Source organism: Micropterus salmoides, unplaced genomic scaffold (genome assembly GCF_014851395.1).
Source record: "Micropterus salmoides isolate LMB-PRFRI ecotype aquatic unplaced genomic scaffold, ASM1485139v1 Ms_hic_scaffold_23, whole genome shotgun sequence".
Classification (NCBI taxonomy): domain Eukaryota; kingdom Metazoa; phylum Chordata; class Actinopteri; order Centrarchiformes; family Centrarchidae; genus Micropterus; species Micropterus salmoides.
Genome location: NW_024041484.1, coordinates 3,284,562 through 3,303,144, shown reverse-complemented (window position 1 = coordinate 3,303,144; position 18,583 = coordinate 3,284,562). Strand labels below are relative to the sequence as shown.

At 41.5% G+C, this 18,583-nt stretch overlaps 1 protein-coding gene across 1 annotated transcript in view; it reads right to left on the bottom strand.

Annotated features, from left to right (window-relative positions):
• The window catches only part of LOC119918514 (LARGE xylosyl- and glucuronyltransferase 1-like), a 117,816-nt gene extending 105,244 nt beyond the window's left edge, over positions 1 to 12,572 (bottom strand). The window contains exon 1 of the mRNA XM_038739292.1: positions 11,974 to 12,572. The gene's annotated coding sequence lies outside the window, so the exon portion shown is untranslated. The remainder of the gene's footprint in view (positions 1 to 11,973) is intronic.
• Positions 12,573 to 18,583: the final 6,011 nt, after the last annotated feature.

The window sequence follows — 18,583 nt, the reverse complement described above, 5'->3', positions numbered from 1 at the left end:
AAAAGAAAATGCTGCAACGGCGGCGTGATCGCCGGTAAGACTGTGCAGATCTGAGATGTCTACGAAGTCTGAAGAGGCAGCCGGTAAGATGCTGACCTGTAGAGTAATGTGACGAACATTCTACTGGAGATTACTGCTGCTGTCATTTTATTTCTCAGTAATGTACACTCAGCACCCCATCTTGACAGAAAAAAAACAGAAATGTAGAAATTTTTGCAAATTTATTAAAAAAGAAAAACTGAAATATCACATGGTCATAAGTATTCAGACCCTTTGCTCAGTATTTAGTAGAAGCACCCTTTTGATCTAATACAGCCATGAGTCGTTTTGGGAAAGATGCAACAAGTTTTTCACATCTGGATTTGGGTATCCTCTGCCATTCCTCCTTGCAGATCCTCTCCAGTTCTGTCAGGTTGGATGGTAAACGTTGGTGGACAGCCATTTTCAGGTCTCTCCAGAGATGCTCAATTGGGTTTAAGTCAGGGCTCTGGCTGGGCCGTTCAAGAACAGCCACGGAGTTGTTGTGAAGCCACTCCTTCGTTATTTTAGCGGTGTGCTTAGGGTCATTGTCTTGTTGGAAGGTAAACCGTCGGCCCAGTCTGAGGTCCAGAGCACTCTGGAAAAGGTTTTCGTCCAGGATATCCCTGTACTTGGCAGCATTCATCTTTCCCTCGATTGCAACCAGTCGTCCTGTCCCTGCAGGTGAAAAACACCCCCACAGCATGATGCTGCCACCACCATGCTTCACTGTTGAGACTGTATTGGACAGGTGATGAGCAGTGCCTGGTTTTCTCCACACATACCGCTTAGAATTAAGGCCAAAAAGTTCTATCTTGGTCTCATCAGACCAGTGGATCTTATTTATCACCATCTTGGAGTCCTTCAGGTGTTTTTTAGCAAACTCCATGCGGGCTTTCATGTGTCTTGCACTGAGGAGAGGCATCCGTCGGGCCGCTCTGCCATAAAGCCCCGACTGGTGGATTGCTGCAGTGATGGTTGACTTACTACAACTTTCTCCCATCTCCCGACTGCATCTCTGGAGCTCAGCCACAGTGACCTTTGGGTTCTTCTTTACCTCTCTCACCAAGGCTCTTCTCCCCCGATAGCTCAGTTTGGCCGGACGGCCAGCTCTAGGAAGGGTTCTGGTCGTCCCAAACGTCTTCCATTTGAGGATTATGGAGGCCACTGTGCTCTTAGGAACCTTAAGTGCAGCAGAAATTTTTTTGTAACCTTGGCCAGATCTGTGCCTTGCCACAATTCTGTCTCTGAGCTCTTCAGGCAGTTCCTTTGACCTCATGATTCTCATTTGCTCTGACATGCACTGTGAGCTGTAAGGTCTTATATAGACAGGTGTGTGGCTTTCCTAATCAAGTCCAATCAGTATAATCAAACACAGCTGGACTCAAATGAAGGTGTAGAACCATCTCAAGGATGATCAGAAGAAATAGACAGCACCTGAGTTAAATATGAGTGTCACAGCAAAGGGTCTGAATACTTATGACCATGTGATATTTCAGTTTTTCTTTTTTAATAAATTTGCAAATGTTTCTACATTTCTGTTTTTTTCTGTCAAGATGGGGTGCTGAGTGTACATTACTGAGAAATAAAATGAACTTTTTTGATTTTTGGAAAATGGCTGCAATGAAACAAAGAGTGAAAAATTTAAAGGGGTCTGAATACTTTCCGTACCCACTGTATGTAGAAGGATAACTTGACAAAACCATGTGCAATGAAAAACTTGCGGTAAATACTGTCCAGAATTAACCAGTTAGCAACAGTGAGCAGGCGCAGCACACAACATCGTTTTATTTTGGGTCAGTGAAGGCAGTGACAGCGTTGTGGAGATGTTTTAGCCTAGTCCTCTGAGGTTGACATCGGAGAACTTGACAAAAGAAAATGACTGCTAAAGGGGGAAACACAAACAAACTGCGAATGCAAGGTAAGTTAACTTTTAGCTCAATGCATGATGTGGCCGCTTTGGAATGAGGGTACATGGTCACGGTTTGTCTGTCTAACTCGCTAACAGCTTGTAAGATGAAGCACTCTTGTAAAAACACTACATGTTTTTCTGCCGCTACATGCATCGTTTGTCTGCAATGTCTATGCAATGGGCTACACGTGACGTAGTTTAGACACCAGACCAACATATATATTGACATTTATAGTTGATTTGCAATCGTTGGATTGGTTGTAAAAGTGTTCAAAGAGGAGGAACGCTACAGACTCCCATACAAGACTCCTCCGTATGTCAAATGTTGGGCTCATTGCAGTTACTATCACTGTCTTCTAAAGACTCACTTGTATTTATGTAAGTTGTACATGGGGTCCTTGCATAAAGTTTCACTTCACTCACTATTTTTTTCATAATTTGACATAAAGTCTTGGCTGTTGTTATTTTAATGTTTTTGCAAACAAAAAGTGTACCATGCTGCTCGTTTTATTGGCGGGTTTCAATATAAAACTTGGTGAAATGTTTTCAGTGTATGTATCAGTACTGGACATTGAACATTTTCTGCACATTTTAACGATCCTGTGATCTCTATAATCATGAAATGAAATTTGTTTTATATCTAGTTAGCACCAACATCACTGTTGTCATTGTCACTTGTCACCAAAATCATGAGAGAGCAGTGAGAAAATAATTATAATTATAATAGGGGTGGTGATGGGACAGTGGATAAGACACATGCCTTTGGTGTGACAGACCCGGGTTTGAGTCTACAAGACACTATTGCTGCAGGTGATATGATGAGATTCAATGTAAAAAGGTGAGAGAAGTGGTCTTAGTGTAAAATGTTTTTTGCCAATTTCCCTGATTGTTTTGTTATTTTTGCAGTCTACATGGCTAACTATAAAATATCAATCAAAGGCACATTCATAAACTTAATTTTAAAATAATTATATATTTTTATTTACATCTGAGCCATCACTTCCCCGTGTTAATGATCTTTTCATTTGAACGGTGCAGCACTTTGTAAAGACCGTTTCAATACAAGCTATATACATTAATCACCGATCCTTCCGATGTTTCATGATGATGACTAAGATATCACTGTGATGGTTTACAGATAAATGTGATAGATTAGCGGTATGGGCGCTATAAATAGCCAGAGCAGTGTGTAACAGAGAGTAATGAATGTTCTGGTGCTGTTGGGAGAACCTCACTGCAACACAATCATGAAACTGCATTTCCTTGCTCCTCCTTCTCACTGACTGGTCTCTCTAGTGGTGTAGCAGGGACAAGTACCCATATGCACACAGATGTTTAAGGATGTTTCTACATCCATTTACAGCAAACTGTGGGACTGAAAATAGGCATGTGCGCCCAGTGATTTAGATTAAAAACACAGACCAGACAGAAATCTGATAAAAAGAATGGCTATGCATATTTCTGTCAGTTTTAGTAGTGAATCTTGTTAGGCAGTTTTATGCATCTGGCCCCTGGTCTTACTACTAATTCCCAGTGGTTTACACTTTGCAGCAGTTTTGGGTATTCTCATGAAATCAGGAATACTTAGTGGCCCTGTGTCTTCAGGGAGTCAGCATTCAGAGACATGCATGTCACCCTGCCAGGTCCTTTTTGGTAATAGGACACAATATCTGTTCCAACTAATACTGTGAGCTGAACGGAAAGGAAACACATACCACTGTGCCAGTATAGAAGCAGAATAGAAAACTTAAATTGTGGAACAAGCCAGTCAAAAACAGTCACAAAGCTGTAAAGGCCTACAACTGGGTGTCAGCTTGGCATAATGGTTTTCTCTGGTCATCCCACTGGATCAATATCTTGCCTCCTCTGCAGAAATCGATAGCATATGCCCTTGGCTGTGACAACCTTCACACCAAAGTATAGCAGAGGATCTGTGGGAGACCACTGTGATGAAAAGGAAATGTTTCAAATATCACATGTTGCTACACCAGATTTGATATATGGATAAAAACCTCTCACTGGATTGCGTGTGCTTACATGAGCTCTGTCAGGTACAACATGCCCACACTGATAAGCAGCTGACGATATGTGTCTGAGGAGCAGGAGCTCATTTTTGGGGTAAGCAGCTAGCAGCCACATTTAGACAATTTTCACAGCTCCTGCTTGGTGGGACAGTGAGGTTGTCGCCTTCATCTATTATCTACTGAAACTACACAGAGAAAATGAAAAGCAGCACAGTGGCAACATAGCACACTCAATATGGAATGTTTAGAGAATTAGAACAAATCAAAATCAATCAGGGAAATAATGAATAACCAATTACTGTACATCTACACTCTGAGTAAGCCACGGAAACATTCTTTGATCACTCAATAAATCCACAGTGATACAGAAATATTATGGTTTAGTGACATTTTAGTGGTAAACTATGAGCTAGTTACTGCATTAGTAATCTGAAGCTATTATTTTAGTAATACATTAATAAGTAATGAATATTTGTAATAATATATTATTAATCCTTCTATAGCTATTAGTTTTAGGAAACCACATATATGTAGAACTTTTTCAGCACTCATGTAGCAATATCCAAGTTTTCTTGTCAACTAACCTATTTGTTTGTTAGTTTGCCATTATATAAGGTCAATAGTGCGATTTAATCAAACTTCACAAGATGTGTACAAATGCTGTAGCTGTATTTTTGTTTTTTTAAAGGTGCCGTAGAACGGAAAACTGTTTAATAAAGTTGTTAATTAGTTAATAGTTTAATAAAAAGAGTTCAGTACACGGAACTGACATAGTGTGAGCCTCAATCTCCATTGCTTCCTCCTTCATATGTAAATCTCTCGCATGCGAAAGACCCCAGAAAAATGGGGAAATGCCAATAAGCGCTAGACGTGCCATAATATCTGGGATTATTAATATTCACGCCCCCAAAATGTACATTTCCCAACCCACGTTTCAGAGCAGCGGTCGTACGAGCTCATAGAGCTAGAGCTGGAGGTTGTTCAGTGTGCTTTTACAGTTCTGGTTTTCCCTCTGATGTCCTCTGGTAGCTCTGCCTCAACTCTGTGATTTATGAAGTTTCCTGACGGACAGATAGCTGTACTTTTTGCTAACGCTACAGTAACCGCTAGCTGCTGCTAACGGTAGCTGGCTCTGAACCAGCGGTCCAAAGCTTCTGTTCTACTGCTAGAGGTGTAAACACCAACACCCCCCCGAAGCACCAAGCTTCCAGTCCAGGCAGAATCAGCAATCGAACTGCTAGCTGCACAGCTAACCGAGTAACCAGCACCAGCTGTTAGCAGTAAGAGGCTAAAGTAACCGGTAACATGCAAACGCTGTAAATCACCAAAAGTGGAGGCAAAGCAGCCGGAGGACTATTTTCTCCATCAAATCGGATCCAGTTTCACTATAAGTAGAGAATAAAGTTAAATATTTTATTGTACAGTAAACAGAGAGGCTTGGTCTCGCATGGCAGGCCTTTTCCAATTCAGCACTATGCTGCTAGGCCCCGCCCCTCTGCTGTGCTCGAGGAAGTTGACCAATCAGAAGCAAGGGGGCTTTCAGGGAGAAGAGCTGAAAGAAATTGTTCAGACACGGTGAAAAGCCGTTCCGAAGCACTGGACAGGATAAGGAAAAATAATGGAAAGAGGGAGTTAAAATTCATGTATAACTGGACAAATCGGTGCCTCTGGACAGAGTATGTACGTTTGCAAAAAAAACAACAACATTGTATCAACGCTGGATTACACAGACACGCAGGTGTTATTGCTTGAGTCTGATGGGACAAACGCAAGTGACCTTCACAGAATTCATCCCTTGTTTGGTAAATCCCTCAACTCAACACTAAATACACTTTGAGTTGGTCAATAACATGTACGGTAATTTAATTATACTATGCATTTGCTGCTACTACTACTACTACTACTACTACTACACATTTTACTGTTAAAGTGTTTGGGGCAAATTCACATCCTTTCTAGCATTTACACACATATCCTGTTCTGTCACCCACCATTGCCTCTGCTGCAGCTTAAGAGGTATATTATAGTCCTGTTTTGGTTGTGCATAATGCAGCAGTTAAGCTTTAGTAATCTTGATAAAGAAAAAAGATCTGATACTCATGTTGTTGTCTAAAAGACACTACACTGCTTTTAATCAGAATCATCACCACTCACTGCTATAAAAATGGCTGTCTCTGTCAGCTAAATCCAGCCGACAACACTGAGCCACCTGGGAGTTCAATTCTGCCACAGGCTACTTTAACTTTTCCATTTGTCTTCTGAAACTGCAACATTTAATGAGATTCTTTTAACTTGCTACTGAGCAGTGTCACTGTAGTGACATATTGGCTGGTCACTGGGCATCTGAGAGAGATGATCACATAGAAAACTGCAACAATTCTTTGAGACTGAGAAAGCAATGACTCAAGGCAAATGAGCGATTTGATATTTTAATTTTTTGTGGTTAGAAAATCTCATTTTATCATATCACAATAATATTATAGCAAATTGCCACCCCCCCATTTTATTTTTGCTCAAGCTCAGCTGTAAACCCTTTCCAGATACTGTCATCCTGACATAAGTGTTCATTAAGTAAACGTTCCTTAATGGCTTTCTCCAAACATGACACAACGCTTGTATAATATTTGTATTATATTCGGCACGCAAAAGAGAGCAATGGCACTGCTGGAGTACAGCTGAGAGATAAAAGTAACGATATCAAGTATGGCTGTGGAGGATTCAAATTATCAGCAGAGGAGCCCCTCAATTCAAACTGCATGTTGTCAGGATATTAAACATATTATGCCGTTTTTGAGGGGAAAACTGTTGGTATACTGATCTGACCCGAGCTGATTCTCCTCAACAATTTAAAATCGGCTCATTCACAGTATTTCCAGGTTTAACTGGTTTTATCTTTATTGTGCATAATAACTGATCATTTTAAGCTGCAGTTTTTTATATTAATGCAACAGCATTAAATCAGACATCCTGCAGGTCTGACTAGCAAGATTGCAAATGTGACCTTTACCGACTTTGGCGCTTATGAGTCTGACATGTAACATTGCCATAACATTTATGTAAGTAGGTGTACGCCTAATTAACTAATGTACGAGTTACAAAGTTGAATTTGTTTTGGTTGTTAATGCGTTAGAAATATACTGCAAAAAGAGTTGGGACAAAAAAGTTGGCACAGTACCTACAGTAGTCTATTGCTGCAACTTTCCCTGTTTTGTAAAATGAAGACCTACAGTATATCTGACCGTGTCATACTATGAAAGGTTTGGTTCTTGTTTATGCTGGTTTTGAGCTGTGTCACTTCTCGGCACATCTCTCTGGGTGTGTCACATTTAGAGATGAAAATGATCCTGTAATTAAGCAGCAACAGGAGTTAGTGACAGCTGAAGGAGAGGAGGCTCAGGCAGTACACTACTCATTAAATGATAATTATACACCACGCAGACGCTGAAGGGAAACATTAACATTAGATGGTTTACTGAAGGAGAAAAAAGGTATCTCATGTTTAAATTAGGGAGGGGTCACGCTTTGTGTGGAGATAGGCCTGGCTATACATCACCAGCTACAAGCCAGGCTGAATTAGTCTAAGAAACCAGTGCGCTCCCCACTACTGGTTCAGAGCCAAATATCTGAAAAAGTAATACAGGAAAAGCTCACATATTACAAGTCTACAGCAGCACTCTCACCGTCTTTTTGCTTGAAATGCCCATCCCTAGGTTAAATATGGCAACATTCACCTGCACCTATGTCTATTATCTCACCAGCTCGCGGCTGACAGACAGTCAACTTGCTGTTGCATGAAACAGACAAATGTTGGAGGTAAGCAGTTACGTAACCAACCTCTTAATTACTCCCAGATGACTGCCCACCGCAGAGTGAGGATGGAAAGTACAAGGTCCATTCCATTCAGTCTGAATGTCAAACGTTAATTCAGTAGCATCTCTTCAGGGCGGCGAGCAGTCACTCCACTGCCTCTGTACATCTGGGAAACACTGCACGCCAACCGTGCTTACAGTCACCAAAGTATGTTTGGTGACCCATTTTAGCATTTTGCAGAGAAGCAGAGAGAGCAACGTTATCGTGAGAAGATATTTTACAAGCACGGACCAGGTAAAGCAACAGTGAGCACATCAGTGCTGATGTCAGTTGGTACCACGGTGATTTCGATAGGCTAGGTCGTTAACAACACCAACACCTGCTGCTCTAAAAACACAATCATGGGTGAAAACGTGGACGACTTCATAAAACACACTACTTATAACCATCAAATAAATCGCTTACGATAGAGGAGAGGTTCATCTGTCCCGTCTTCGTCCTCTGCCTCAGCTGACAGCAGGTGCTGATGGCTTTGCCCACAGTTCTACTAGCTGGCTATTAATGTTGCTCTACTGCTGACAAACTTTGCACTGGCATGATCGTGTTTGTGTTCTCCACTGATGAAGAAAATATGTTTATGTTATGGAACGTGCTGTCCAGTGGCAGACCTCAGGCTCACTAACAATAAAAAAGCTTCACAGTTACTTGCTTACCATCCCACAACCATCCAAATGAGAAATCTGATAAATGTTGTACAACCTTGGCCCATCGGGAGTGGGAGTGGGGGCTGGATATGCCCGTACAAAATGGCTTATTCGAGCCCTGTAAGATAGTTTAGCTGGGTGAAGTTATTTGCATTTTCTCAGTAGAATTATACAGACTGCAATCATTGATTTGTTACTAAGCTGGGCAATAAAACAATAATGATGATTATCGCAATATAATTTTCCTCAACAATATAATAAATGTTCAATAAATCGTCAATAAATATTTGGTTTAATTCATTTGAATCTCAAACAAATTGGCAGTTAATTTTTCTATTAAAAATATTTATTTATTTGAGAAAAAAAAAGCCTAATTAACTAATCATATTTGTTGAAAGCAGATTTTATCACAATAGTTTTGAATGTGCCACCCCAGATTTGTGAAGTGACCCACTGTATGGCATCAAGTGTTTTTCACATTCTGACCATTAAGAAACGTTTAACAACATAATTAACCATCTGGTTTCTTCAACTTTCACTCAGGAGCAAAAATCAGACTTTAAACCTAAAAGAAATAATGATTTGACATTTATCGTGAGATTAACGATATCGAATGATATGAAATGTTTTTATCGTGATAACATTTTTGGCCATATCAGCCGGCCCTAATTAAGAGTGGACAATGAAATATATGAAGATTTGAAAGCTAGGAATTTAGGTTTGACCATTTTCTCTCAGATAACGTTACATCCAGCATTGGCACATTTCCCCTATTTTCACAGCACTCACTGATATCTGCCCGTAGACTGGCCATACTGACACATCGTTCCACAGCAGTGATGAAGACTCATTCATCATTCGACCACTAGTTCCAATTATCTCCAGTAAATAACTTGCTTATCATCTTTCCTTCAGTGAAGTAGCATTCAGTTTGAAGGACAAAATGCACACACAGGGAACAGTGTTATTGAAGTGGCCTTTTTGATTTTTTCCTCCCCAATTTAGCAAAGAGACAAGTCCAAAGACAATGCACATTTCTACATGTTGCACGTTATGTTCAATAAAAAGACCTCTGTTGTTAATGTCTTGCATAATACCTATTAATGCATCCAACCTGTCCAGCAGTGAGTACCATAACTGTTGGACTGCATCTGACTGTCTGTAGAGGTCAAAATGATCACCTTCATCAGTCATGAGGAGTCATGACTCATGAGTCGAAGCTTATCTCCAGTGGAGGGGCATTAACTTCCACAATCTCTCCAGCGATTACATCATGATGAGTGCATCACCTGAAATGTGTCTGTTTAATGCTGCCGGGCCTGAACGTGGAAATCAATGGAGCAGCGGACAGAACAGGCTTGTTTGCTGTTCCACCATACATCCCCCTGAGAATCAGCGTCCACACTCATTAATGAAGACAAACAGACATAATACTGATGCGCTGTGCATCCAGGGACAGATGGAGATATCGACAGGCTTCTGATTATTGTAAGGTTACTGACTCATTAGATGGAACGGTCTAAATCTAAATGCTTAATTCTCTGAGGTGAGGTAAACTTTCTCTCTCTTCCAGTACAGGCAAGCATATTATGGACAAAAACATTTTACAGTCAATATAAAATTAAGTAAAGGGTCAACACCTGGCTTCCTCTGTGATTTGCTTGAAATGTGTTGTGACACGTGTGTCTCCAAACTGAAGTTGAACTTGAAGGATTATGTTGATGCTCTTGAGATCATAAACGCCTTTCAGAATCATAAAGATATTTCAAAATGTAATGTTGCCAAGGCTGTTCCTTTGAAAAACCTTGGCACCTGAGATGTTTCATCTGACAGCAGCAGCGGGTTAATAGATGTTTTCTTATGTTGTTCAAATACAAACAGTTTGATGTGGAATGCATGAAAAGAAATGTTTAATTCTGGCCTATAACACAAGAGAACATGACTGATCAGGGATCACAACAAATATTACCTAGCGGCAGTTTCACAAAAATGATAATTAGCTGTCAGCTGTTTCCTTGTGGAGGTTTTGGACTGTTGGTCAACAAAATAAGCAGACTGAAGACCAAATAAACAGACAGAAGACAATAGTTTTTCACATTTGTTGATTTACAGTTTTATCTTATTACCTGAAAGTTGTGCATTTTAAATTGGCAAACAAAACAATTGTCAAATGTCAGAAAACTACTTTCTGACATTTTATAGACCAATTTATTATTATATCAATGAATTGACAAAATAACATCAATAATGACAATAATCATTGGTAGCAGCCCTCTTTTGGGATCTTGTGGTCGACATATGTCATTTTGAGACTGAAGACCTGAATAAATGACTGATGAAATCATTAGTCGCTGCCCCGTGATGTACTTCCTGATGTTGCTGTGTGTTTTTCTATCCAGGCTGGTAGCAGGTGGAAGCAGCCATTAGAACTTAGTCAAAGCCCATCAGGACCAACAAACTGCAGCTGTCCAGTGGAAACCATGCATCTCAAGAGCTGCTGGGGTTTTCATTCTTCTGAGGAACTGAAGGATCGAGTTGCTTTATGGTCTGAGATGTGGCTCCTCACAAAAATGTTCCATAAACTATTTTAAAAGCCATTTGGACTATACTAACATCACGATGCTGAACACAGGGCTGTGTTTCTAGGCTCATGAGAAGCGGACGTTTTGTGTACGGACGTTTTACAGGGCAGCAATGAAATGCAACATCTGTTGTTGAATTATTCACTTAACTTAGCAGGAATTAAGTCAGAATCATACAATTGAGGCTGTCTTGGTAAAACATAACTTACATTAACTATTTATAGTGGCATTATATATTTTATTTGAATGCAATTGCTGTTTAATATGTTGTTTTATGTATTAGTACTATTTATTTATGTAAAGGAGCAGTAAAGAGAAGTAAATGAAAAATGCATTAGCTCAACAGTGGATTCCTATTTTAATACCTCTGTCACTGAGTGCCACACAGTACCTGCTGTTACACTGTGGCAGTGCTTCTGTGTGCAACTGTTGCCGTCCACTGCTACGTATGGCTGCTGATGCCCACTACCAGCACAGGACTGGAGAGGGACAAGAATTAGCCCACTTATAAAAGACATTAAAACAAAGACTTTTCGAGCTGCCTTTCCAGATTATTTAAACATGGGTCAACCTGCGACTGCAGGAGAACTCGGAGGAGGTTAACCACAGCCACGCGTTGTTTAATCCTCCTGTTAATGAAATGTTGCCTGTGTGCCCTGCTCTCTGTGGCTCTGGATGATGGAGAGCCCAAATCTGCTGCGTGGCTGCCCGCACTCCGGATTAAAACACACACACACACACACACACACACACATCTATAGGCCTTCATGGAAATTTAAGCACAAGGACATTTTAAAGGCTACTATAATGACCACACAAGTCGTGCCAAAAATGATTGCGGGGGGGGGAAGCGGTTTGAAACAGGCTGGAGAGGGAAGGTCGCCGAGCGAGACCGACGCGAGTTAACTGCGGATTCCACTCACCTGATGCGGGGCTTCAAACTGCTGCTTTTAACATGCCGTGATCCAATAAATCCTCAGTGATCAAGCCCACGGCGCTGCTTCAAAAGGAGACCAGAACTACAGGTCACTCACAACAGTTCTTGCGCAAAACGAGACTACTCCGTGTAGTTGGAGCTTTTTCGGGATGTTTCTCCGGTCCGGCAGCCCCCACAACCGGCAGCAACAGCTGAGCCGTTATGTTTCCTCCGGACTGGATTAAGATTTAAATCTCAGACAGGTCTGGTGGCTGCGTCGCCGCACAGCAGATTCAGTCCCCCTTCAGTGTCATTAATAGCAGCGGGTTTGGATTACTGTGGCCAGCAGGCAGCGACACAACATAGGAGGGGAGAACCAGAGCAGCGGCGGCCTCGGCAGCGGGAGCGCGGAGACCCGGTCTGTGCGCCGCTGAAGCTCAGCTGGTGAAAAACGCCCTCCGAGAGTCCAGCAGACTATATATCCCTTCCACAGGGGTACTCCAGTGTCGTCCAGGTTCTTCTTGTGTCTTGAGTTTTCGGCCTCAACACAGCAGCCCTTTCTTCCTGACGAGCAGCCATCGTCCAATCACAGCGCTGCATTCAGAGAGGGGACGAAGGATAAAAAGGAGTGGATCGTAAAGGACCGGAGTCTGGACTGGACCACACGACTGCTGGAACTCAACAGTCTGACGCAGGGCTGGATTAACCCAGGGCAAGAACCCTGGGGCTAAAGGCAAGCTGTGGGCCTCTATGGGGCCCCAGTGTTCTCCAACTCAGTTTAGTTATAGCTTGATTAAATGTGGTTATTAAAGAATATGCACCATACGGACAGAATATCAACTGCGGTATTAAAAGTAGGCTATTACAGGGCCCCTCTACACAACAAGCCCCCAAGAGTGTGTGGAGGCTTAAAGCCCTTCCATTTCAATCAATCACAAAAACAATCAGAAACAGGTCATTTGGGGGTTTTGGCAATTCCATTTATTATTATTATTCCTTTTTGAACTGAAGTATGAGGAGGTCTGTGTACTTCAGTCAATTTGTAATTTTATTTGAAAACAAAAAGGAAGCAGAAGTGAAGTGTAAAAAAACTCTAAAAGTAGGCATGTGTAACCTTTTATTAGCAAAGGTTATTATAGTTAACTAAAACTAAACTAAAATCTGTGAAAAAACATTTTAGTTTACCTGAAATAAAAACAACTACTTGTCACGATTTGTGTGGTGAGGCAGGTTGGTGGACCTAAATGCAGGACACGTAGGCTGACAGGTACAGTTCAAAAGGTTTATTAAACCAAAAGCGAGCACACTTAGACTTGAGTGGCTGAGTCCAAAAACAAGGTGATCCAACAGAAATCCAAAGAAACACAACTAGTAAGGCAGGCTGCAGGACAACACACAGCAACATGGGACAGAGCGTAAACACGCTACAATAACCGTACAAAGACTAAACAGAAATACTAGGTATATGTACACACACAGGGACTAACAAGCAGGGCAGGAACAACACAGGCGACAGGGATCAGGGCAAATGAGGCAGGCAGATAGACAGCAGGGAGAAACAGAGAGACTAGCAGGCAGGCAGATTACTGAGGGGGGGGGGGGGGGGGGGTGGGGGGGCAAAACACAAGTTACTCAACACCAGAGTAATATAAATAAACTAATACAAGCAGACAGACCACAAATAAACTGACACCAACAAGGAACACAGACAGAAGCTGAGATTAAAGAGAACACAGGGCAGACAAGGGCAACATTACACAGAGGTACACAGACCAAAAGTAAACGCTAAGACATGAACTGAGACACAGAGCTAACCAAGACCACAAGACCAGTGGCCTGTACTACGAAGCGGGGTAACTGGCTTATCCAGGTAACTTCAGGAGTAACTTTGTGACGTCAGGTGTAACTTCCCGGTTAACCCGTACTACAAAAGGTGGACAGGTGTTACCCGAGGTCTGTTGCCATGGCAATTTACGCCGCATCTCTAAACTGCTCCGAGCAGGTTTTGTTCGTGGTTAACTCGAGGTTACCCTGCACGTGGACTACACACCACATCTGTACCCAGTGTTAATGATGAGAAGTAGGATATTAATAGGCTACACACCGCTTCATAAAATATGTTTAGATTTCATCCTGATTTGCTCCACTGCGGGTGCAATGAAGTTCTGAACACAACAGCATCACGTTCAGACAGCGAGCCCTGCAGCCTCTGTGATTTTAGAGAGGAATCTTAATTAAGTAACGGGACAGTTTCGTAGATGGAGCCCATCTGTAGCCTATAAATGAATTCTCCTGAGTGTTTTCACATATTTCGATAGACTATTTTACATGTCCAAAAAATACGGATGAAATCCCAGATGAAAGTGGGAAATTTACAAGAAGAAAAATCGGAAATTCCCTGAAATTAATGTCATAAAAAAATCGAAAATCACTCTGGTGTTTTCTTCTGAATACGGCCAATCCAAGGCAAAGTCTCTTCGGTGCATGGTAGTGATTGTGGGCTAAACTCAGGAGTATTTCCTCACTGCTAATTCCGATTGCAGAGTTTAATATAACTTTCCAGTGCATGCATAGCCTACTACACGGCAGACGTGTGTCTGATGTTGCAGCTTTGCCAAGGGAAGTTACTCTCATAAATGTGTGACTATGATGTCAGAGAATATTCAAGTTTTTTTACTTGTAGATTAATCTCGGAAATTAAATTCTGTCTCGGATTATTCCCCCTCTCCGTTGGCTCCTTTTTTTCTATTACAATGGACCTCATGTGCAGTAGTACCTTTACATCTTAATCATATTACACATAAAAGAAGAGCCCATAAAATACATTCAATAAGAACACTGAAGATAAGTAGTCTACAAATTTACTCAACGCAATACCAGCAAGCCGCCCTGGCTTTGTCGTCTGCCATGATATTAGATTTAGCCGTTAACTTGTCTTTACATTGATATTTTCCTGACACTACCAACATGCATTCCTCTGGAGAATGGGGCATTTAAGCTTTAAGCTTTTATGCGAACTCGCACCACCTCTGATTAAGTTAACACCAGGTTAACACTGACTCAACTAACATCTTATCCACCTTCGTAGTACCGTTTAACTCCAGTGTAGGCGATCTGAGTTTGTCAACCCTGAGTTTGTCTGATAACCCCGAGTTTGTCTGATAACCCAGAGTTAACTCTGAGTAGGTTGAACTCTCTTCGTAGTACAGGCCACAGGAACCGAACCTCAAAACAGGAAACGTGACAACAGACTAACAGACGTAGGGAACAGAGACGGAACCAACTGGGAATAGGACAACAATAAACATGCAACAGAACAGCGAATAAGGGAAATACCCAAACACAGACTATTTAACAGATACTGGACAAAGGACAACAGATAGAACCAAAACCCAAAACTCAACAACTCTAAGACAGATACTGAACAGATCAAAATAACAAACACTGAAGTACACGGACCAGGAGTAAATACTAAGACATTAACACCGGACTGGGATCTAAGACATGGAACCAAAACACATACTAAATAACAGATACCAAACTGATAAATGAATAAACTCAGAACTAAACGGAACAGATGACAGGACTAACATGCAGATACAAAACCAAACCCTCAGAATCAAAACCCAAAAACACAGCATTCAGGACAGAATTGTGTCACTACTAACTAATGAAAAACCCAAAACTATAATAACTCTGGCTGTTTGGGAGAACGAAGCATTTGTAAGCACACTGGTGTCCTGTAACTTTAGATTAAGATAATGTGACCTACTTGGTGTGAAATATAGTAATTATATATTTTAGTTTGGTGACATTTATACACACTTGGCCATGTGGAAGGTCAACCAGCAGAGGTCACTCTACCCCCTGTGAGGCGCCCAGAGACAAAACGGTTGGCCTATGCATCGAACCAAAATTATTAATGACTATTCTGACTTACTGTAATCAGATTACTTTTGTCTGTAACAAAGTAATGTAGTGCATTACTCTTGATACTTCAGTAATCACATTAAAGTTGCTAATAACAAAATGGCGTTACTTGCGAACTAGTTCTTGAACTATCCGGGAGGAGAGAAAAATAAATCAAACGTCCCTTTACATGCTTTTCCGACCTAACTTTTGACTTAGCGCCAGTTCATGAGGATGCAGAAACTGCAGAGCTGCCAAAGAAGTCTTTCAAGGGGTGGCGGTATTACTTCATATTGTTTGGCGGAAGGACAGTGATACCCTCTAGTGCGCATGTGGCAAGACTCTTTAGCCTGGGCAGCCTTGTGCTGACTCCGAGGAGGAACAGGTTGTCTGACAAACGATTTCAGAGACTCCTGCCCAGGGTGTGAACTACTGGGGAGCTTAGCACCCCTTAATAAGACATCAGGTCTTTGTGATATTTTGGGGGGTCTCTAAAATATTGACAGCTTGCCATTAATCTCTATATTTTTCTATCATGATTCTTTCACAGTCAGCCCCACAGTCTTCATTAATTAAAAAAATAAATGTTTCCAATCAACCACGCCTTTCGCCCGATGTCAGCTGGGATTGGCTCCAGCCCCCCGCGACCCTGTATGCAGGATAAGCAGTTGACGATGGATGGATGGATGTTTCCAATGAAATGTCCGAATAAAGTTTTAAGCATTATAGGACCGTAGCCTTGTTCTTCTCTTGACAAATGTTGGGCTGATGTTCACAACTTTGTTGTAAGCTTTGTAGTATTAAAGAACATAAGAGAGATCCTGTGCATGTTCTCATTATAATAAGGATTTGTGTTGATCTGGGCATATATGAGGTGTAACTTTAGATTGTTACTGTGTATCACAGGTGATGTTACGCAGTAATCCAAAAGGAATGTAACTAGTAGTGTAACTAGTTACTTTCAGCAGTGAGTATCTAGTAAAGTAAGGCATTACTTTAAAAAAAGTTTCTAGTAATGTGTAATCCATTATCTTATTTGAGCAACTACCCCAATACTTTCAAGGAGTAGCTCTGCTGCAACAGGAAGCTAATCACTGTTTGAAGGCATAGGGGTGTGCAGAACCTGACTTCTACTCTTTCAAGCTCACTATCACTGTTAAAACCTCTCTTAGCTTCCACAGTCGTTACACCTTCTGTGTCAAAACAAAATCTTTGGCACCATAAAGGCCTTAAAAGGGTTGATATGAACAGGACAGATATGTGGTCATTCAATATAGAAATAGCATTGTCAATGCGATGGGCTCAGTCTGGAGACCTCAGAAATCAACAGCAGTGGTGACAGGGTCAGGGATACACACGGTTTCTCACAGTCATCACATCTTTGACCTATGCCCTGACAAGGCTTCTCAGCAGACACCGCTTTCTGTCATGTTACTGAAGCTACATTGGTCTCCACTCTTCTTTAAACATCTCACCACACTCTGTTAATGACGATGTTAAAGTGTTCTTTCAAAAAGCCTCTACTGATAGGTGGTTTTCCATGCTGACATGAATACCCACACCCCTTGAGTGAGTCCCAGGGAGACTGTAGCAAAAAACTGAATGACTCAATCTGACTTTTATTTAACTTCCCACAGGTACGAACAATGTTGAGAACTGCCTTTGCCTGACGAAATAACGGTTAAATAGCACTATCAAATTCAATTTAAACTTAAGAAAGGCAGTCAAAGATGTGAGCCCCTGAGCTAGAGGAGATGCTTTTTACTTACACTAATGCTCACCTGGTTTCACAGGTATGTACATAACAATGAGAAAAACAATAAGTCAGGCTGCATTTTATTAATATAATTAATTAACATAATACAATATAATACACTGGGAAATAAAAAGTATACAACGCGGCAGATTGTTTTTGGAAGTCTTTTTGGTTTGTTTTGACACAGAAGGGGTAACAGTAGACTGTGGAAGCAAAGAGAGGTTTTAACAGTGATAGTGACATTGAAGAGTCATGTGGAGTTCTGCACACCCTATGCCTTCAAACACGGTCATTAGCTTCCTGTTGCGGCAGTGCTACTTCTTCACGTCGGAAGGTTATTCTACACTGCTCAAAAAAATAAAGGGAACACTAAAATAACACATCCTAGATCTAAATGAATGAAATAATCTCATTAAATACTCCTTTCTTTACATAGTTGAATGTGCTGACAACAAAATCACACAAAAATTATCAATGGAAATCAAATTTATCAACCCATGGAGGTCTGGATTTGGAGTCACACTCAAAATCAAAGTGGAAAACCAACTACAGGCCGATCCAACTTTGATGTAATGTCCTTAAAACAAGTCAAAATGAGGCTCAGTAGTGTGTGTGGCCTCCACGTGCCTGTATGACCTCCCTACAATGCCTGGGCATGCTCCTGATGAGGTGGCGGATGGTCTCCTGAGGGATCTCCTCCCAGACCTGGACTAAAGCATCCGCCATGGAGTGGTGCAAGATGGAGCGAGATGTCCAGATGGATTCAGGTCTGGGGAACGGGCGGGCCAGTCTATAGCATCAATGCCTTCCTCTTGCAGGAACTGCTGACACACTCCAGCCACATGAGGTCTAGCATTGTCTTGCATTAGGAGGAACCCACGGCCAACCGCACCAGCATATGGTCACACATGGGGTCTTAGGATCTCATCTCGGTACCTAATGGCAGTCAGGC